The sequence below is a fragment of the Amblyomma americanum genome, chromosome 8, assembly GCF_052857255.1.
Source record: "Amblyomma americanum isolate KBUSLIRL-KWMA chromosome 8, ASM5285725v1, whole genome shotgun sequence".
Lineage (NCBI taxonomy): Eukaryota > Metazoa > Arthropoda > Arachnida > Ixodida > Ixodidae > Amblyomma > Amblyomma americanum.
The window spans coordinates 105,565,313-105,588,181 of NC_135504.1; positions in this window are offsets into that span (position 1 = coordinate 105,565,313).

The window sequence follows — 22,869 nt, forward strand, 5'->3', positions numbered from 1 at the left end:
TTCTGACTTTTTACTTTTCTCATTGCCAATCCCACGTCTTCATAGAACGTTTCTACGCTCTGCTTTCATGGCTAGATCAAGACGCGCAAACCTTACCACCTTCATTTTGTATATATTATTAAGCATTATTATAACTGCTACCCTCTCGTTGGTACTATAGATCTCAGCGTTGCCAGTTATTTTCTGATTGATCAAGAATTCCACGCCAAGTTCTCATCTGTCCGCTAATCCACGATAGTATAGAACATGCGCGCCTCTTAGCGCTTTATGCGGGTCATCTGCGTTTCAACATCCCTAAGTCCTATTATCATCATAAGCTGGACTACGCCCACGGCAGGACAAAGACCACTCCCATATCTCCCCAATTAACCTGTCATATAGCGGCTACGGCACCCTATCCCCGCTAACTTCTTAATCTGATCTCATTCGCCTAGCTTACTCTCTGCCACACCCTGCTGGGCTTTCCTCCCGTTGCAATGCAGTCTGTTACCCTGAGCCACCATCGGTTAACTTGCCTTCGCGTTACATGCCCTGCTCAAGCCTATTACTTGCTCCTAATTTCGACTATGATGTCAATAACTACTTTTTTCCACCTGGCACACTCTGTCCTCTTCCTGTCTGTCAACGTTACACCTATCATTTTTGTTTCTATATCTCGCTGTGTTGTCCTTTTGTTGAATCCTTTTCGTTAACTTCCACGTTTTTGCCCCATAGTTGAGTATCGGTGATATACAGCCCTATGACACCGTGCTTGATACCCTCTAGTTCCTTGAACAGCATTGCTAGGCTAGCCTCACTGAATATGGTTCTAGCGTTAAACATTTCCAGGTTCAGTTTCCAATGGCGGCCTGTACGCCGCCAGAGATTTAACACTGTGCTGCGTCACGGGTGTAATCGCCGCCTTGATCCGTAGCTCCGCAGTAACTGGGGACTGAGGGTCAGATAGCTTATTCATACAGGAGGTTGTGACCAACCACTACTCCAAGGTGGCCAAATCCTGCTCTGGTGAGGGAGCGTGTGATCGGTTCTAGTCACCGAGATCAGGCCGCACTACATGTCTGGTTATGCAATTCCATAGCTCAATACATGTTTCAGCACTCGCAGAAAGGCTGTCGATAAACATTGAGATTATGCCGCATTATTTTGTTTTTCGCTCGTTTATAATGCGACGTTCGCAAAATATCACGTCGCTGACTTTCAGAGTCTTGTTTGCTTAATTTGCGATAGTTTAAGGAAAATTCAATTCACACTAGCAATATGCACTTGCAATAGCACAAAAAAATGTGCTGACGCTTTCTCCCAACGTCTCGGGTCGAATTTGAGTCATTGCGCCGCACTGTCTTGCCTGTGACGTTTTGAGGATGGGTTTTGACCGCAATACACTTTAACAAGAATTTCTGCTTCTGAGATAGCCACCCGGGCGAAAAAGGCAAGAGAAGTTCATGCACTGTTCAAGCAATATAAGCAGTGGTAAGGTCTTTATTAATATCTTAGCCTTACAGATAAGGTCAATGAGTTTTTCACACTGACGCCTTCCATCTCCTCTTCAGTGCCTGCAGAGCGAATTATTTTTCTTTCTATTGTTGCGCCAAGGCTATTTAAATTATGAACAGCATGGTTACAGGTGCCACGTATAATCCGTACTGCACATTCGGTATCATCTTTTGTCCTGAAGTTAGTGGTGTGCAAATGCTAAAAAATTTTCAATCGGGAATCAGATACTCCTAATATATTCAGTGTGGAACTCAAAGTGCATAAGCTCGAAATTTTCAAAAATGAATCTAGCCGTTTACGAGGTTTTCGAATTATTGGCGCTAAAATTGTATGGAGTATACCACACATTTTTCTAAGAGGGGTTGAAAAATAGGGAGATATCCAACACCGCATGGCATGCTACCCCAATAAATCAGTGCGGGAAGAAGGGTTTTTTTTTAAGCGAAATTTATTGCCCCAGGGCATCAATGATGGGTGAAGGTGGGATGAATGATGTAGTAGAGATTAAATGAATTGAAAAAGGTTAGCTGATTTGATGAAGTCCAGTAGAGAACGATGGTATGGTCCCTGCGTCCAGGCAATGTATGAAGCAGGGTTGCTTGTTGAAAGACCTGCTATCATCAGGTGCCGGATCCTTGTAGGCTTGAGAGCTGGGCAGTCCCACAGTAAGTGATGAATGTCGGCCTCAATATCCTCGTGTTTGCATATCGGACACCCTGGCCGAGTAAACAATTCTCGGTAATATGGCCACTTCCGAGTGATGGCTGGTGTGAGGGCAACCCCGACCTGGATCCTCCTGAGCGCAACCTCCTCTGCACGGGTAAGACCGCGGGGGAGTGTTACCACACACGGAGGGATGACAGCACGTGTGCGGCGCCGTAGGAGTTCCTTTTTTGATGAAAGGAGGGTAAAATTGTCCAAATGAAGGAGCCGAGGCGGTGATGAGTTTGTATTCGCAAGGCGGATCGCTAAATCTGCCTGGCTTTGATAGGTCAGCCGATCCTGTGGGACCCACTCAATACGTACTGGCTGCGGGATGCGTGCCGCGAGCCGGTGGTTGTCCTGACATATCGTGGGACAGCGGCTAACACGCCGCAGCAACTGAAGAACTTGAAGGGCGTCAGTGCGGATGACAACGCGGGCCGCAGGGAGCATAGTTATGTCGGCCACAGAGCAGAGTGCACCTTGAACTGCAACGAGCTCAGCACAGAAGGAGGAAGGGGGTTCCGTAAGCTGAAACCAAGAGGTTTGATTCAGGGCAGGTCTGCACGGGCAGTAGATAGCTGTTGTTGATTTGCAGTCTTGTATGCTAGCGTCTACGTAGACAACAATGGATCGTTCAGGCAGGCAAGCATCTTGTTCCTCAAATTTCTCCTGAAGCAACGATGCCTAATGAGCAGATGTTGGCCGGGGATTATCTGTTGGCTTGTTGTCGCTGAGCTGTACAAACTTTCATGGGGGAAGAACTGGCGTTGGCGGCTGAAGAATGGTGTGTGACGTTGCATAAGTCCTCAGTGCATGCATGGAGTGCGATAGACTAGCCTTAAGGCTGCGCGCTTCATGGCGCTGCTGCACCAGCTCATCAATGTTATTGAGCTGCGCATTCTCTTGTAAAGCTATGACCGGTGTGATGCGTGGAAGGCACGTAATGGTCCTCACAGCCTCTCGGTTCACGGCTTCAAGGCGAACCCATTGGGCTCTTGTAAGATGTTGAAACTGGGCTTGATAAACAATACTTGGCTGCAGAACTGCCCTCACCAAATGCCGTGCAACGAACGAGCCTGCGCCACCAGTTTTGCGCCACCAGTTACCGCGTAGCTCCGAAAGAACGCGAAGCTGTTCAGCGTCATGTGGCCGAAATGCTTAGAGACGACGTTACTCAGCCGTCAGAGAGTCCATAGGCTTGCTCCGTGGTACTTGTTAAGAAAAGGACGGCAGTTTACGATTCTGCATTGACAACCTCAAGCCCTACCAAGTGACCAAAAAACCGTGTACCCTCTCCCTCATATCGATGATTACCTTGACCGGCTACGAAATGCCGGAAAAACTTATTTAAGGACAGCTTCTTCCCTAAGACAATATATGAGTGCAATGGTTTGCCTGGAGATATTCTTTCCGGGACCCCATCGTCTTTTATCCAGGATCTGAAAAATATTCTTTTTTAATAGGTGTTAGCATTGCTTTTAACTTCTCCTGCCTGTTTTTGTGCCTACCATGATACATTGTGATTAAGTGACGCAAATATCAAGACAACTACGTGTATACGTATCGTTTTATTTTTCACTGTTTGCTTCTTCCCTTTCAATTTGCAGCTGAATTTGTATTATATATCATATCTGCACTCATATTGTTTTTTCTTTTCCCGCTACACTAATGCCCACAAGGGCGCTGTACGTATGTATATCAATAAATAAATAAATAAATAAATGCACATTACTTCTCATCAATGGTTGTGAAAAGTGGATATTGGCAAATTGAAATAGATGAGAGGGATCGGGAGTAGACAGCATTCTTAAATCCCGACGGATTGTATGAGTTTAAGGTTCTTAAATTCGGTTTATGCTCCGCACCAGCAACATTTGAGAAGATTATGGACACTGTGCTCTCGGGACTCAAGTGGTAAACATGCCTGGTCTATTTTAACGGCGTGATCGTGTTTTCTGCCACCTTCAAGGAGCAGCTACGCCGTTTGCTAGCCGTGTTTCAGGCCATACTATCTGCGGACCTCACAATAAAACCCGAGAAGTGCCACTTCGGTTACGAGGAGCTGCAATTCTTAGGACACGTCCTTAGCCAAGAAGGTGCCCGGCCTGATCCCGAAAAGCTCTCTGCAGTCGTCAAGTTCCCCACACCTACGGACAAAAAGACGTTGCGGCACTTCCTGGGGCTTTGCGCCAATTACCGTCGACTTATTGCTGGCTTCTCACGAATTGCCTGGCCATTGACTTCACTGCCACGCGGCAACGCTCTCTTACGCTGGGGTGAAGAAGATAACCAAGCTTTTACTGAGCTCCGGAGACGTCTATAGACGCCAACTGTCCTGGCGCACTTTGATGACGACATGACCGATGAGGACACTGCCTTTTTAGGAGTCATAGATGACGCAACTCTTTCCCAACAGCAGAGAGAGGACCAGAAATTGCTCCCTCTTATTTATTTATTGGAGAACAAAACTACGGTGGTGCCTAAGATTTTTGCACGCAGCCTCTCTCCATTCTTTCTTCGCAGCGACGTAATATGCAAGACCTTCCGTCATGGGGGAGGAGTCATCTACTCGTCGTCCCTGAAGCTCTCCGCACGGAAGTCTTGCAAGAATGCCACGAAGAGCTAACCGCCGGCCACCTAGACTATACACCCGCCCTTTGGCTAGAGTACGGCGCGGATGCTACTGGGCGAAATTGCCGGCGACACTGAAGCACTTTGTACGGACGTGCGTAGACGGCCAACGCCGTAAATCATTGCCTGAAAAACCATCCGCCCTACTCTGCCCTCTTCAAGTGCCAAAGACACCTTTCAAGCAAATTGGCATGGACCTCTTGGGACGATTTGCGACGTCTACTGCCTTGAATAAATGGATAATTGTCTTCTCCGATTATCTAACTCGATAAGCAGAGACAAAGGCTCTACCCTAGAGTACCGGCGATGAAGCAGCTCGGGTCTTCGTTGAGAACATTGTCCTCAGGCCTGGCGCTCCGGCACTCATTATACCTGACCGAGGAACTGCATTTACGCCCGAGCTTTTGTAAACAGTTCTCAGTCTCATCGACACCAGTCATCGTAAAACGACGGCCCATGACCCTCAAACCAATGTATTTACGGAGCGCCTCAATAAGACCATCGCAGACATGCTTTGTATATACGTCGACGTGGACCATAAGAATTGGGACGAAATTCTTCCCTACGTCACATTCGCCTAAAATACGGCACAACAAGACCACTCGCATGACGCGTTTCTTTCTCCTTCATGGGCGACCAGTGACAACTTTGCTGGATTTCGTGTTCCTCCCGAATGCCGACGGCAACGATGTCGATCAGGACGCCGAGGAATTCGCATAGCGCGCAGAGGAAGCCCGCCAACTAGCGCGTGTGCGCATCCGAACTCAGCAGGAGCATGGTATGAACGTATGAACGTATGAACCTGGCGAAAAGTGTAGGCCTGGACGCCTATTCGCCGCCATGGGCTGTCCGAAAAGCTATTACGACGATGCTTCGTGCCCTATGTTGTGCTGAGACGTTTAAGCGACGTAACGTATGAGGTAGTGCCAGACGGGTTATCGACATCCAAGCGACGCCAGGAACAAGTCGACGTCGTCCATGTTGTACGTATGAAGCCGTACTACTCGAACCGATCTTGACCTCCTACTCCCTTTTGTTACCATCGGGACGATGCTTCCTGAGGAGGGGGCAAATTCCGCATAGAAGGAGATGCCGAAGATGTCGACTAGGTCTACGAGTGCGAAGCTGCAAGTGGAAGAAGCTGAAACGCGCAGGACTCTTTTTGGCGGACCAGTAAACCGTTTTTATCTTTAAGGCCTCCTCGGGGTTCGACCGAGTTGGGGCAATATTATTAGCTTAATTTATTGCCGGCGAGATAATGAGCATTGCCCTTTGCTAAACTTTCTCGTTGTTTTTTGTGTGCAATTTTGAAGCCAATAAGTGTAATTATAATTTTTAATGGACGCAAAATACATGGCGCGGCATTTAACGTCCCGAAGCGACACATGAGCTGTTTGGGATGCTGTTATGGAAGACTCCTGAAATAATTACACCTCCTTGCGTGCTCTTAACATGCACCGACATCGCAAAGCGCATGCAAATTTTTGTATTGCGTGTCAACTGAAATACCGCCGCTGCCGCCCGAACGAACCTCCGACATTCGGATAAGCAACTGAAAGTTATAGTGACTAAGACACCGCAGATAGTATTTTAAGAATATATGTGCTGAAGATATAAATTCAAAATATATCAGTGACCAACAACAATGAGAGCTATCTAAGAATGTGGCGGCGTTAGTGTCGCAAGAAGAAAGAGTAATCTTTTCTGTTCACACGACTCAATTTCTTACGTTTGTCCATCATCAATAGCATGAAGATAGAAAATAAATATCAGTGTACGCTACGGCATTTCGTTAAGTTTCTGTAAATAGAGTGGAAGAAAATATTGCATGGGAGCAGGGAGTAGTTGTGAGAAATTGTTTATCGCATTTCCGCAACTCCGCACTTGCAGATTTCCAATCAGGATAAAGGAAATAAATTTCCGACTCGTAGAATATATGTATTTCTTTTCCTTGTTATGTTGCTGACGCACAGCTAATGAAACACAACAGCGCAAGAAAACAAACATGAGAACACAGTGCTTTAATGATACGGTGAGACAGCACATAACACAGGTGAAGAATGGTTACGGTATCCGCATAGCGACACACTATAAATGTTATCATTTGTGGCCTGCTTTGCAAGAAACGGAAATAGAAAATATTTGAATAATTACGCTCAGAACCAAGAATTGTTCTCAAATACTGTTGATGAGAAAATCAATATATATTTCATAAAATGTTGTCGGGTAAGTTCTATCGTGAACAAAAAAAGGACTAGAGCATGACACAGTCTGGTAGTCATATTCCACTAACGTGTGCGCGAACATCTTGTTACGCACTTTTCGTATTTATTTATTATTATTATTATTTATTACTACCTCAAAGGTTCCATTGAAGGGGTAATACATGAGGGAGTGGGTAACAATGCATAACATTGCTTCAGTCGATTACTTGAATAGTAATGGATCAGCATGAAGCACGACGTGGTCGGGCAAGTCATTCCAGTGTTTCGCGGTGCGTACAAAAAATGAGAACAGGTGAGCAGATGTGCGGGCAGGCGGAGAAAAGGTCGTCTTTTCATGGTTCGTGTGGCTTGAGGTGCGGTAGGCGAGGATGATAACAGACTCGTGCGAAACATAATAACAGAACTTGTGATATAGATAATCCTGCGACGTGGCGTCGACTAGTTAACTTGTGAGATGAGCATTGCGTTTTAGTTTGGTGACAGTTTCATGCTAAGCATAAGCAGAAAAGATGGGTCTAGCGGCGCGGTTTTAAATTTGTTTCTAGCGTATTAGAAAGATTATTATAATAAGGGCCCCAGATAGCGCATGCATACTCAAGTTTAGGCCGTACAAATGTTATATAGGTTAGTGATTTATACGATGGTGGTGCTAGACGTAACGTTTGCCGAAAATACACGAGGAGGAGATCTGCTTCCTTTAAGATTTGTGTGACATAGTATGGCCACCTAAAATCATGCGTTAAAGGTATTTGTAAGTTGTTACAGTGGTGATTTTTGAGTTACCTATAATGCAATTCGAAGATGGGTCAGATTGACACATGTGGAAGAAAAGGAGAGAAGTTTTTTCACGTTAAGCATCATTATACGTTTATAACACCAAGATAATATGCAATCTATGTCGAATTGAAGGAGCTGGGGATCATTGTTAGCGAGTATAGGACGGCAAAGAACGCATTCATCAGCGAACAAGCGTTTGTTAGAGCGTATGTCAGTTGGTAGGTCGTTTATATCAATAAGTAAAACAAGGGGCCCGAGGACCGTGCCTTGGTGTACCCCATAAATAACAAATGAGCGAGAAGATGAACATTTCTCAGCAAAAAAAAAAAACTTGCCGGTTAGATAGAGTGTCACGAATCCAGGCAAGAACAATGGAATTGAGATTAAGCCGTGAGATTTTTAAAAAAAAGTCGTTTGTGTGGGAGTTTTTTGAAGGCTTTTTCGAATTCTAAAGAGAGGGCGTCCACTAGAACGCTAACATCAAGTTTAGGGCTTAGGTCAATAATAAATAGAGCTAATTGAGTATCACAAGAAAGCCCTTTGTGAATTGCTGCTTTTTAGATTGAAAGAAATTAAGAGAAAATAGAAATATTATGATGTGAAAAAAGATTACGTGCTCCATTAAATTTAATAGAAAACTAGTAATGGGTATCAGACGGTTATTGTCAGGAGGACATGAAGGCCCTAATTTTGGTGCTGGAATGACGTTACCCACTTTCCAGTCGTGCGGTAGTGTGCCTGATGAAAGAGATTTCTGAAAGATATCAGAGAGCAGGACACTTGTGGCATGTTTTGTGCTTTTTAGTACCTTAACATTATCATCAGTACCTGCTGATGGGGTACGTTTCAAAGAAATAATAATTTTAACAATACCATGGGGTTCGAATGATATATCGGGCATAACAAAGAAACCAAAGGATGAAAAATTAGGTAGATCCCCATCTGGTTCGCGAGTAAATACAGAACTAAAGGTTTGGTTAAGAACTTCGGCAACATGCTGTTCGGCAACGGCAGTGTTATCATCGTCGCGAAGTGTTATGGTGTTGCTAGGGTTAGGTTTAGGAAATTTACGAGTGTTGCTGCGCAACATTTCGGGGAGTGTGGTGTTAACAAATGTTTGCTTGGATTTAAAATCCTGGGTGTTATAAACATTGTCGGCTTTGTAACATTTCTTCCATGTGCTAAGCTTATTATTCCTTCTGGCAGTCCGAAAAAGCCTTTCCTTGTTGTTACTGAGGCGTTTTAATGTATTATTGAACCAAGGCGTCAAAACGCGGTGACTCACGGTAATTGTAGGAATGTACCGTTGGATGAGGTTATTCATTTTATTCTTAAACAGAAGCCATTTAGTCTCGGTAGTTTTTGTTCAGAATCAATAAGAAACCAAGCACAGTAGTTATCAAGTTCACAGTAAATGCCACTGTAGTCGCCTTTATAATATAGAGTGAGTGTTTTGGTCTCTCTTTTGGTTTTGGTACCTGGCTGAGAAACTTGGCGAGGATTATCGAATAATAACTAAGTCCTGGCAGATATGAAAGAGATAACAGGTTCTCTGGATGGAATGCTACTATAAGATAAAGTACGCTAGAATATTGTGCAGTTTGTCTTGTTGGGGAAGAGACTAGTTGGGATAAAGCAAAGGTTTGGCATGTCTTCATAAAATGACATTCTGCAGAATTTGATGCCATATCAGAAGGGCAAGACTAGTTAATCGCAGGGAAGTTAAAATCGCCTAATATAAAAACAGTAGCATGCTTAATTTTCGTGGTTACACTGTTAACGGCGTCATGAAATAGTGGAACGAACGAAGCGTCGCTGTCTCGAGCACCTTAAACACAGCAGATTGAAATAGGGGGAAAGCAAGCAGTGGATCAGATGAACAATATTTCAAGGGGTGAGTCAATTTTTAAATCGAAGCATTGAAGGTTACGGTGGGTGGCTATCAGCACGCCGCCGCCTCGCTTATCTTCGCGATCGCGCTGAAAAATATCAACGTTCAGGAATATGATCTGCACTTCTTTGTAATCTATTACTTCATTACGCCAAGTTTCAGTTAGGACAACGATATTGCATTGAGCAGCATCAATGAGACTGCTGGTAGCATCGCCTTTAGGAAGAAGGCTTCTTTTGTTAGTGTAACGGAAATTTACAGATTTAAGAGCAGCGCGGTGCGAGAGACCAGGGGATAGGTATGGGGTGCAAGGTACAACCTGTTGAGAATGCGGAACAAATGTGTATGTGGTATTGCCTATGGTCATCCTGTTGTGCCACACGGTGAATTTCTCACGTCGGTGTTTTGCAAACTTGTGTTTGGAAACCGGTGTTTTGCAAACAACCCAGGCGAGTGTTCTGGAAGTATTAGAAAATGCTAAAATTGGTCTCTTTCAGTTTATTTGCATTAGTAAGTACCTGTTTTTTCATATTGAAGTGCGCAAACCTTACCATTATTGGTCTAATTTTCGTACTGTCTAAACACCCGAACCGGTGTGCTAGTTCGATAAAACGATTTTTGTTGCAGTTATTGCAAAAATAAATATTCTTCTTATAAAAGAAAACATTTAAATGTAAGTTTTTCAATGACTTCTGAAAGGGGCTCCTTAACTTAAATTCAAAAGTAGTACAAGTTTGTTAGGCGCTTGGAAGCTAGTCCCAAAGTAGCAGGTCCAAGCCCGGCCGCAGGAGTCGAATTCCACCTAGGGTGACGACAGAAACAATGATTTGATGTTCGATGTCACGAGACGTTTGACCACATGTGCGTTTGGAAGAGAATAAAATGAAATGATAAAACAAAAGTGGTCAGCTGCATTGCGGAGCACTGATATACGGCGTTCCTTAATGTCCATACTTCGGTTCGGTAAGCAAAACGGCATAATTCAGGTTCATAAAATTTCATGATTTTTCACGTTGCGTGTGCTTTAAGAAAAAAATTCGTAATAATATTTATGACATAACCGGCAAAATTTTTTGGATTTGACGCGAATTGTGCTAACCACTACTTCATGATATTCCATTACACCGCTGAAATAATAATCGCAAAAAAATTAAAAATCGCACTGAGCGTGCCCAAATAGCAAGAACTTGCTTGTTTCAGTGGTGTTAACAATCTGCTGTTTAACTACGTAGTAATTTTTAAAAACTTTCTACTTTAGCAGCAATTTTCTCGTCCTTCATTTGCACAAATTACACTGCATTTCATCTGGCGTGCTACGGTTGTCGCTCATCAAGCTGCTAGCGCATGGTTTTCTGCTTTTTCAAATGTATTTTACTTACGCCAGCTCAGCAGGCGTTTTCGCCGTCTCCGTGTGACAAATGGCAAATGACCTTCAAGACTGCTTCATGAGCATAGAAAGGCTCCGGCGACGGGGCCAAAAGCTGGACATGCTTTTTCAGTGTCGTAGTTCATATCTCAGCTTTCTTAACTCCACCAGCAGCCGCCTGTACCGACTCGTCGATGAAGCAACAAATTCTTGTCTTTCGGGCAGTTACCCTTTCCGTTTCTTCCACGCCGACTGAGCACCCATTGTCTACAGTTCAAAAACACACTTGAAAACTTAAAAAAAGACAACGAAACTTGTCCAAGTGCAATGACACGTACCATCGGCAACGGCCCCGACCTTAGCTGTGCAAAGAACAGGCACGTTTCAGAAATTACTCGGAACATTTATATCGCCGAAAGAGGGTAGGCTATCCAAACGGTGCCGGTAGTTTGACGTGTTCCCGAACGGGCAGCGCGTTGGGCTAGGGGACAAATGCAGCGCGTGAGAGAACAAAACAAAACTATCGGTAGAAACATCTCTCGATTAGGCACGCCTTTTCGTAGGTTATTTTTTTCAAGCTTTGTTATTTCTCCCCTCCACCTCGTTTTCTGCTGTTCCTGCGTGGGCTCTCCTTAAAAACAGGGTTATTTCCGGTTTTTCTACCGGCTTATGGCGCGTTCACATTTGGACTTTCGGCGGCGAGAGCGAGCGGAATCCGCTGCCACGGCGAAGATTCCGCCGAAATACCCAGCGGAAAGGACGATCGGTCCAGGACCGAATTCTGCCGCCGAATCTCGTCAGCCAATAGGAAGGCGAGTATCCGCGGCGAGAAACATGGCGGCACCCTTCTATGCAGGACGCCTCGCTTCGGACTGAATTCGTCGCTCTTCCTGCCTTTTTCAGCGCGTTCACTGGCCATGAAAGAGCCAGCGGTCTTTCACTTTGTCTCATCTCACCCATAAGAATACGTGTGAGTGAGAAATTTGCCTTATTTTTTTATTTAGGGTGACGCTTCTACCCCTTTTAGGCTTAAAAGGGGCGTCGGTTTGTTGACAACAATGATTCCTCTCCTAACCACCAGATAGCGCCACTAGGCATTTAAAAAGTGAGAATGTTAGAAATGGCGTAACATCCGACAAAATAGCTGCATTTAGCGTACGCAAGCGTGCATACGGTTTAGGTATGTAGACAGCATCGATAAACCTCTTGCCACATCAGTGTACGCCGTGAGCAGACGACACACAGACGATCAGCGACGACGCGGTGGCCGTGAAGTGTGAACGAGACATTTCCGCGGCCGCAGATTCCGCTCCCTCTCGCCGCCGAATGTCCAAGTGTGAACGCGCCATTAAGTTCCTCCCCCGATGGTGCCTCCGTGTATCTGGCCTATTCTTCCCCAAGCCCTTCCGTCAACGGTGCGGAGATGCTCAGTCTACAATCCATGGTGAATTGACCCCCGCTGGTGTGTGAAGCTCTGCACAGAAAGTTTTGCGCTCTCCTGCCCGCAACTCGCAAAACACTCGCCACTCCCGCCCAGCATTGTGAGGAAGCTCTGACACTACCTGTTACTGTGCCCCGTGACTGTGCATTGACGTCATGCAGGCGAGCGAGAGAGAGAGAGGGTGCCGCGAAAGCGCGCGCGCCCTCATGATCGTGTTGTTAAACTCGCTCATCCACGTTGACATTTGCCATACAGTGTCCTATGCACATTTCCTTCTGCTTTCTTGAATACTTCATGATCGAACATGACGACGCCATCGTACGTGTACGCAAAGTGCAAGAATGGTTGAAAAGCTATCGTCCCTTTCTCAAATATCAAGGCCTTCACCCTAAAAGACGTGAGTTCGGCGCTCAGGAATAAAAAGATTTGTCGGTGGTCGGGCTATGGAGGCCACGACAAGGGTTTAATGATGCGACTTCGTGGTGCAAGGACCTGAGTGCGCATTTCAAATCACTTTTTTATCTAGCTGCTGGCTCCACGTCGGTTATAAGCTGGGAGCAAACTGAATGGTCAAATAGTTCAGCGTCTTTCTTTAACCAGGCACCTGTAATTTGTACAACCCAGAGACACATAATATCGCAAATTTTTCTGCCAGCTGCATAGCCAAATTTATTGTCTTTCACCGTCATGTGACTTGAATTAGTTATGTGGTATGTATTCTTTCTTTACAGAGGCATACGGTGTATATGCATGAGGGCAGCACAGCGAGCAGCGGCCTGAGGAGAAGCAGCTCAAGCCCCCGAACAAACATCTCGCATTGATGCTGTGGGATATGCCGTAAATAAAGAAGGATGATCACGCAAGCAATGGAAATGTCCGAACAAAAAGTGTATAGCAGTAACATCTTTACACACCAACAGTGGAACAATGTTACGCTGCAGATTTAAAAAACAATATTGACTCAAACACCGAAAGGGAAGGTAGATTTACAAGACGGACCGTTGCCCATGCCTGAGGCCAGGCATCATTCGACTTTCGATTAGCGCGCCTAGAGATTTGCACCAGAATCGGTTTGTTGAGAAAGCTTGTAGAACGAAAGACAGCATGCCTGCCTATAATGCGCGTATCAAAACATGCCAAGGTGAAGGTCAGAGCTGACAGCGATAAGCCAGTTAGACTAATTATACATGCACGCGACCATTCTCTGTACGTAGGCTGGACGCGGATTTCACAAAGCAGAATTAGATCGGACGTCATTTAACGCCTAATCAATGTTGTTTACTACTCATGTTTGCAGTGCATCATGGGTATACAAGTCTAGAACACCTCACAACATAGGTCTGCAAAATTACCTGATGTAGTTTTTGTGACGTGGGATTATGCAATCGTGTACACCTTGTATATGTGTCGTACACCTCACGTAGATATCCGAACCTGTAGATCTACAATCACGTAGGTGTAGTACAATCACACATGCTTACGATCACGTAGACCAGCAATCTAGTAGGCGTTCGAGTACGTAGGCGTAATTTATGCGTAAGCCTACGATGTCGCAGGCGTACTATCACGTACAAGGCCAGACAGAAGTAAACGGAGCGCACCGCACAGGAAAGAACTGCGCGTAAGCGCCGCCTAGCCAAACCAGACATAAGCTCAAAATCGCAACGCGCATATGCAGGCCCCTACCGGCGCGACACTTTCATTTCTCCGCTTGCCTCGCATTCGGCTGGAGTCAGGGTCGCGCTGATGATAATTATTGTCGGATGGTTGCGCCCTTTGTAGTGAGCGGGCTTTTCGGAGCACACAGACCGCTTCCTTGATGCTGCAAATCCCACGGGGGCGACGCTACCATTATGCCATCATCTGAGGCAGCTGTAAGCGCGTTTCCATCGCAAATAGCGCACGTCCTTCGAACTTTAGTTGCCTCCGGGATTCATTTCTGTCTCGCTATCGACCAAGTATGCTCAAAACGCTCAATCTACCGCCGCAGTTTTGGGTTCTTTTAATACATTTACCCCTCATTTTCCCTCGCTCCTACGCGGAACCAATGGATCGGCAAAGCATGCGCCCTGTGTGTCTGTCATGCAGCACATTATTCGTGTATTGAAACCTGGTCTAGGATGTCAGCTTGAAATAAGACGAAACCGCTGCTCTTGGCGCTTTTTGCAGCGCGATTCAGCGTCGCAAGTATAGTGACTGCTTCCAAAGGTGCCGGATGCAGCTGCTGAGTTGCAACGCCTATATGGCCAAACAGACCAATATCTGTATGTAACCAGTAGCACTAAAGTAATACAGCTCGCACAGAAGAGTTAGGATTGTTTGCCGGTGTCTGTCGTGGCTCATACTCTGATTAGTGGGCGCACGAGGGTACTTATATTCCGAATTTCGCACGCGGGACACGCAACAGTGAAGCACCTCTGCCGCGGCATTCACGTGGGTGAGACAGCCATGCTTGTAGTCATCTTAAGATCTGAAGGTGCATGCAAGGTGCTTACCATGAGCTCTGCTCCCGGCTCCGCACATGACAGCGAGATACGCAGCGCGCTGCTCGGTCGTGATAAGAGTAGGTTCCAGTATAGGGACAATGTGCTCCGCGGGAGACAGGCAGGGTGCACGCACTAGTGCAGCGTCGGCGCGTGGCAGGAACAAGGCGAACCATCAATGATAACTGTAAAAAAGTAACACAAAACTGTGGCAGTACGCCGAGTGTTTCGAGTGCGTTTAGTTGCGAGCGAGACGCAGAAGAACACCAGTGGCAGCAAAAGTTCGAAAAGTTCGAACACGCGGGTTATTGCGGCGCAAACGCGCCTCTAGCTGTCTCATACGAAGCGGCTGAAAGGTAGAGCCGTCACCGCACAATTTGCCTTATCAAGAAAAAGGTCCGTGTATTCTGAAATGCTCGCTAGCTACACAGAAAGTGACCACCCGATCATCATCAGCAGCAGCACGACATATACGCCGGACGAATGCAAGGCAAGCGGACCATTTAGAGGGTCTAACCTGGAGGGAACCTGCACATGCGCGTGGCTATTTTGAGCTTTCGTCTGGTTCGGCCAGGCGGCGCTGACACGCTGTTCTTTCTTGTGCGGCGCGCCCTGTTTAATTCTATCCGCGCCTGTACGTGTAAAATCACGTAGGTGTATGATCACTTGCGTTTACGCAGCAATAGCTATTGGCACATTATTTTTTCAATATCGAAGGGTTGGAGAGCTCAGAAAGGCAATGACTTCAGCCATGCCGCTCTATTGTGGCTAAAGCCCCCTGCGCTAACGCCTACAATGACAGTGGCTTATTAGTTTTCGTGTTCTATAGCCAAGATCTGGGTCTGCCGGGAGAATAAACTACCTACAGACCCAGCTCTTCTTTAAGAAAATATGGGCTAGCTCTACATAATTCTGTGTGCTGTGCGGTGTCAGTGCACGTAAAAGAACCCCAGGTGGTCGAAATTTCCGGAGCCCTTCACTACGGCGTCCCTCATAGACTGAGTCGCTTTGGGACGTTAAACCCCCATAAACCAAACCAATCTACATAATCCTACGCGCCGTAAATTTATCGTTCAGCTTGTCAAGCGATTGCTTTCGCAAAATTTTGAAGTCAGCATCAGTGCCGCGTAATGTCTGGAACCACCTGAAGAACGCTCGGCACACTGAAAGCCAGCGTCGTCCGGAGATAATCCTACTAGATTGTGCTGTGCCCTTCTTAGAATGAATTTCATGCTCAGGCGTGTCTAGACCACGAAATAGTGTAAGTTTTTTTTTTTACAAGAATCGCTTGCACACAACGCTTTTGATCGTTATAGGCAGATTCGCAATAAAATGAAATGTCGGGCATTAAAGCTTTGCATAAAGTTCGAAGTTTGGGTGGCTCATTATTTCATTACGCAAGTGAATCTAAAGTACCTAATTAGCTATCCCGTAAGCATGCGTTTAGCATATGATATGTACATCAACACTTCGGATATTAATCGTTGAAAAACTAGGCTTTGCTTGAAGTAGGTTTCGAGGGGACGCTAGAGCCTGCGCAATTGGTTGCAAAAGAAAAAACACTTTTGACGTCGGCAATACATATTCTTCAGAGATGCTTTCAATTCTTGGCCTCTTGCGCAGTGCATGTTTTGTAGTGCTTGCACAGCGTTTTCTACTGAGAAATAATAATGCGGCTCCTAGTATTTAAAGACTTTATGCCAGGTAAAAAAATTTCAGTTCATCAAAATCGTGCACTATAGCGCTATTTAGCGATTGGCTAGAACAGATCAGACTAAAACAGATCAAAACAGCGAGTTTATCACATACTATAAAATTATTATCAGCACTCCTTCAGAATACGCCTGTTTTTCTTGTTACTTAACGACTTTATTTCGCAAAGCTATATAAAAAAAAGCATTTTTGTCTGCTATCTATATATTGCATTCTGTTGGCATCATCAGCGTTGTTTTACAGGCACTGTTGAGTATAAAGAAATATGTGTCAAGTCAATACTTGGCAATACTGCTGCAAGCTATTACGCAAAAATATCATCCGCACTAAAGAACTGAAGAGGTGTTCCTACTAGTTTCTCTGCATGCCGCATGCGCAGCACCCATTTTAAAATACGTGGCCAGTAGTAGCACAAGTTTTTCAAAATGCCTAGATATTCAATAGTCTCTATTTTCTTGTGGCCTGCTTCGCCTACATGTTCAACAGCGGATAGCGCCATTTTATTATATTCTGCATGGCCATTTGTGTTACTTCGTTAATTTATAACACACTGCACTCGGTAGGTGCAGCGTATCATAAATAGAATTCAGGCGAATGTTTTTTTTTTGGTCACACCTGCAATCATGATAATGCTGCAGACGCTGAGATTACATAAAATAGACTGAATGTGTACTCGGCACGAGTAAAGAGGGAGGCTTTATTAAACATTTGTCCCGAATGTTCATTGCGGGTACAGATGCAGCTCTCTCGATCGTGTCAAGGAAATTTTCTGCAAACGTTTACGAATAAAAACATTTGCGCCGATATTTCGATTATTCTTTCACTTTCCTGGTCGGTACACATCAGCACGAGGCGTTATCATTTTGTTTGTGGCTCGAGATGCTACTACGTTTACCATGGACCATTAGAAGCATCTGGTATAGTTTCTACTGAGTTCGATAGTATATTTATTCTTTGTGCGCATTATCCTCAAATTGCTTCGTCCTTGCAAACAGAATGCGGCCAAGATGTGCTATAGCCAAGTGCCATTGCTGCTGCCGGTGCATCGACAGTTCTGTTGTCTAGATACATTCCCCCTTCCCCCTTAAAAAAAAAAGAAACGGTTTACCTCTGAAAGCTTCGTAAGCTCTGCGAACTGTCGCCCCCACAAATTGTCATCATGAGGTTCAAGGCAGCAGAGCAGGCCTGTTGGAAGCCAAGGCAATGTGACATGCGCTATAAAAGATTTCTTGATTCTTTTGCTAAATGACACTGGCGTAAATCACAACACACAAAATAATGGCGGCAGGTGGAACCATGTTCTTAATAATTCTTTAACAAAGCTAACGGTTTTGTTCGTCGATTCACTGACTTTCACCAATAAGTGTTATCCGTGCCAGTCAAGAGAAGTACAATCATTTTGTACCATCAAGTTTCAAGCAGCTAGCCTGATTTGACTGTAAAGGTATCCCTTGCCCTTCAGCTATAGTGAATGGCATTATCACTAAATATGCTGCGTATGCCATAAATTGGACTACAGCGAAGACCTTCTACCTGATTTTAAGCATTCTAGAATTACCCGGATATTTATTTATTTATTTTTATATGAAGAGTAGATCGCCTTATTCCTGTACCTAGCACTGATTTCTTTGTTTTACTTATGTTTGACGACGCAGCCACAGATTTTAACGCCATAGCGTTAAATGCCCCGTTACACAGAAAATCCGGCGTCGGCATTGTCGGCATCGGCGTGTGGAGCGAAAAATGGCGAGCGGGATTGCCAGGGTGCGCCCAGAAAGCAGTTTAGGAGGGAGGTGAACCAAATAGGTCTCTTTACCTTCCAAGCACAAATCAACCAACGGATAGTCAGAAAATTGCCTACCATGGTATGTGGCAGTTTAATTAATGATTGGTCGTTCGAAAGGGCAACCTTGGCTACTAGCACAGGGCCCACCGCTGGTAGCGCCTGCCATGACGGGTCAGTGGCGCAGCGCTTCTCATCTCCCTCCTGGCGCAGTTGTGCCAGGAGGGAGACGATGACTTGCAGTGATGTGTGAATCTAACGCACTTAATCACCGTCTTTATTTATTGGAATTAAACCTGCGCTATCATGTCATACCCTTAAGGCACACTTAGTTGCCCCTTCAATTTTTATCAGTGCATATTTACTCCTTACTTGCGGTGAGTACACCACAAGGGTACCTTGGAATAGGCGGAGTAGAGAATTAAGGTCCGAGCTTCGGCATTCAGTAGACAAGTAGAAGCATATCGGACTGTGGAGCGTAAGGCCAGGCCTAATGATCAGGTTAGGCACATACTAGCTCGCTTACTGGCAATTACAGCAGACAACCAGCTTCGTCGTCTGGGGAGTCGGCGCAATAGTGTTATCATCCTTATTTATATATCCCCCTGTGAAGAAGAGAGCCGCGTTGGACACGCAAAGGAAGGAGACGGCGAATGGGTTGCAATGTGGTTATCGTCTTAGCCGACACCGGCCTGCACATGGACATATAACCCTCTTATACAGAACGGCATATTTGCGCAAATAAAATAAGGAGACACCCTACTAGCTGCTTCAAGTGTCCTTCTACCTGGAGACAAATTAGACGACGCCCGGAACACAAATACACGCGGTGAATTCAAAGGGAAAGGGAGGAGCAATATTACTGCGACTCCTTTCGCATTTATGGTGGCCTTGACTGTTGGATAAGCGCGGGCGAGCAAGCTGGCTGTCCGGCCCAGCATAAAGACGATTGTTCAAGCAAAAGCACAGCTGGCAGACGGATGAAGTCACGAACCTGTCCCGATGCTTTATATCGCCCCATTTGATGCATACGTCATATTTTTTTACGTCTAATGCCATAGTAACAACAGCAACGCCACATTTTTACCGTAGAAAATTTGTGTCCTCAAATAGTTCCCTTTTTCCTCATTTAGTTTTTTTGTTAGTAATTACAAGCTATAAATTTCAAGTTTAACACACAGTGGTCCCCGCGATTAAACAACAAAGAAGGACAAGACAATACAATGGCGTAGGTAGCGAATGATATTAGGTCAGGAAAAACTATTAAATTTAATAGCTCTAGAACAATTGTCCACAGCCTAATAGAACACCGAAATATCAAAAGCCAACTATAAAATTCAGACGAATAACAGGTCACCCACTTATGCGAGAAGAGCTCGACCTCCACTGCTCTGTCTTCACAGTTAAATTTCAAAAAATAGCATGCAGATGCAGTTGTCCACATGCTCATGCAAGCGCGCTGAAAAGTGTTTGCTATGGATTAAAAAGCATATTTATGCTGGCGAAAACTGTAGGACTCGACAGCACAACAGCATATCCAGTTCACCAGAAGCACCAGCTTTGAAAACATGGATTCATTGTGTAGAAGATCACATAGCCACATTTCAGTAAAAATCTAGCGTCAGCAGATCATTATGCGAGCTGCGAGAAAGGCCAATATATAATCTCCTATCTGGCAGGCAAAAACCTTTTTAGACGATGAAATAATTGATCTCCTAATATCTTAGTTACAAGGCATAAAACTATATATATGTGCAATACAAAAAAATTATGGGCTAAAATTTCAGCGCCTGTGTAAATTTGCCGAAAACTGCGCACCTTCACCGAGGTCTCCACTAAAGTGAACCAAAAAGAGGTGCGTATAGCTTTGATATTTACTCTAAGCGGGTGACAATATGTGTCACACGAAATTTTCTACAGACCCTTTCATGAAATTTAAAAGTACGGGAGGAATTGTAGAAAAAGACTCCTTTTGCTAAGACTCCTAATAGCAAATGTTCTACGGCTCTCATCAGTTTTTGAGAGTGATGCGAAGAAAAAAATTAGATCAGTTTTTTAGTGACTTTCAAAATTCTTATATACTCCTGTGCAAGTGAAAGTGGCTACTTACGTTTCCATCACGGCAGCACACCTCTTTCACGAATATATATGCAGCACGATCAGTTGGGAAGCACCCTTATGGAAACGCTCATCAGAGATAGCTGGTAAAACGAAGGCAATAAAAATTCGAAACTCCTGCGATTTTTGTAACCGATGCCTGACTTTAGAAAAAGACTGGTGCCCAATATCAGATGTAAGTTTCATCAACTTGCTTTCTAGCGCTGCTGCAGTTCAAAAGCTTTGTTCAGATATCTAGGATGTAGTCGCTGCCAAAGGCTGTGACTTGAAATGCTTCTTTTCACGTACCATCGTTCCGAAACTCAGCAGGGTTGCACAAGCAAGAGGACAAATTTCATATCAAAGTAGATTGATCAAACGCACTCAAACACACTAAAAGTTTTCTTTAGGTAAACAGTGTTACTTGTGGTTTTGTAAAAAAAACGCAGCCAATACAACGATTTGGGATGTTAGCATTAGAGTATTATTCAATTTCCTAAACAAATTAAAGCGGCTTTGATTGAAATTTTGTCGCGCTGTTGCCGAACAATGATGTAATATTTGTGTTATTTATTGGTCTCTTGGAGTGAGAAGGAAAATAATTTTGAAGTTCTTTTCGCTAAGGTGTTTTCTTCGGAAGAAATGCTTGTACTCCCATAGGTTTCCGAGGCATGCTATGTTTTAAAGGTCTTGATGATTGTTTCGGTTTTACTGACCTTTGTTGCATGCACACTAAGGTTATTATTTGGGAAGAATTGCAGCATGCTATCACATGCCGTACCCTGCAGTTTTTGCGTATATCGGATGTTGACATGGCACGAAACGACCCGCATCTAAGGATGCTATGGGCGCAAAATCTCATCTTGCTCACTTTTCATAATGATCGAAATACAGTTGAAATACTAATACTTAAATAAATATATGAAATAGTGTTTTGAGAAATAAATTAACGGTTCCCATATGCCTATTATATATATATATATATATATATATATATATATATATATATATATATATATATATATATATATATATATATATATATATATACATATATATATATATATATATAAGTATAGACAGATGTAACACAATCTAGTCCAACCCACAATTACCTCAGATCATTTAGGTATCTTTTATGTCTTCGCGAAGGGCTACTAAAATTCTTGTAGGCAAATGTAGGCCCAATTAGCTCTCGAAAATTTTGTATTCGAAAAGTCAAGAGTGGTTTAGGTTCCGAATTCCAGCAGCACGAACGATCACTGAGTTAAAAATCTCACTTTTTCGGTGTATCCAAAAAGCAAACTATTGGTAACAACGACAGCTTTCACAAAGCCTCCTTACCCATGCTCCCTATCAATAACAGAACGGTTCAAAACGTCATAGCATAGCCTCTTTTTCAGCCACATCCATATCCATGCGTATTATAAAAATAAACCACCTGATACACATTATGGTTATCATGCAGATATAAGGAGTTTTACAAGGTGAAATCATGCAGCCAGAAGCTGCGTACAATGCCAAAGAACCAGATATGTCGTTAAACCGTAGCCTGTAACAAAGAGCGTGAAAAGACAATGAAGAATATTGCACGAAGCTGCTCAAGAACGCGATTCTTTTGTTGGTTTTTATTGGAAATGTCCAAATACATGGATACTGAGCCCTGTATTCTGTAAATGATTTGAGCTTCCCACAACCTTGCACACATCGAGGCTTCCCTATAACTTTTTAACGTCTGTAGATGTGTCTCTCCGAATCTCCCTTATTGCTCCACATTCAGCTTACCTGGAGCAATCCCATTAAAGGATCTGTAGCGCCATCTCTGGTGTGACACCGGGAACACGATAGCGCGCGCCACCCGTCGAAGATAATAAAGACGGCACCTGGCCGTGGCTCGTGCAACCACGGCTAGCGAACCACGGCTCGCAGTTCTGTTCTGTTGTCGGTTCACAGCATGGTCTTGTTAATTCCCTCCTGAGGCGTTAAGCCTACAACTTTTGACCTAGGACGAGCAATGACCGATGCCGCAGCGTCCACGGAACAGGACTCACGCCCGCAGGACGTCTCGTAACTGCAGGTTCGCCTCCCACCTTTCTGGCCCTCGAAACAGCAAGTTTGGTTCCACCAGATCGAGTCGCAATTTTGCCTTTCCCACATCAGCTCGGAGACGACGCGCTACTACCATGTCGCCTCGAGCCTTCCTCCTGACGTTGCCGGTGAGCTATCCGACGTTCTCCCCGCCTCCATGGGCGCTACACCACAT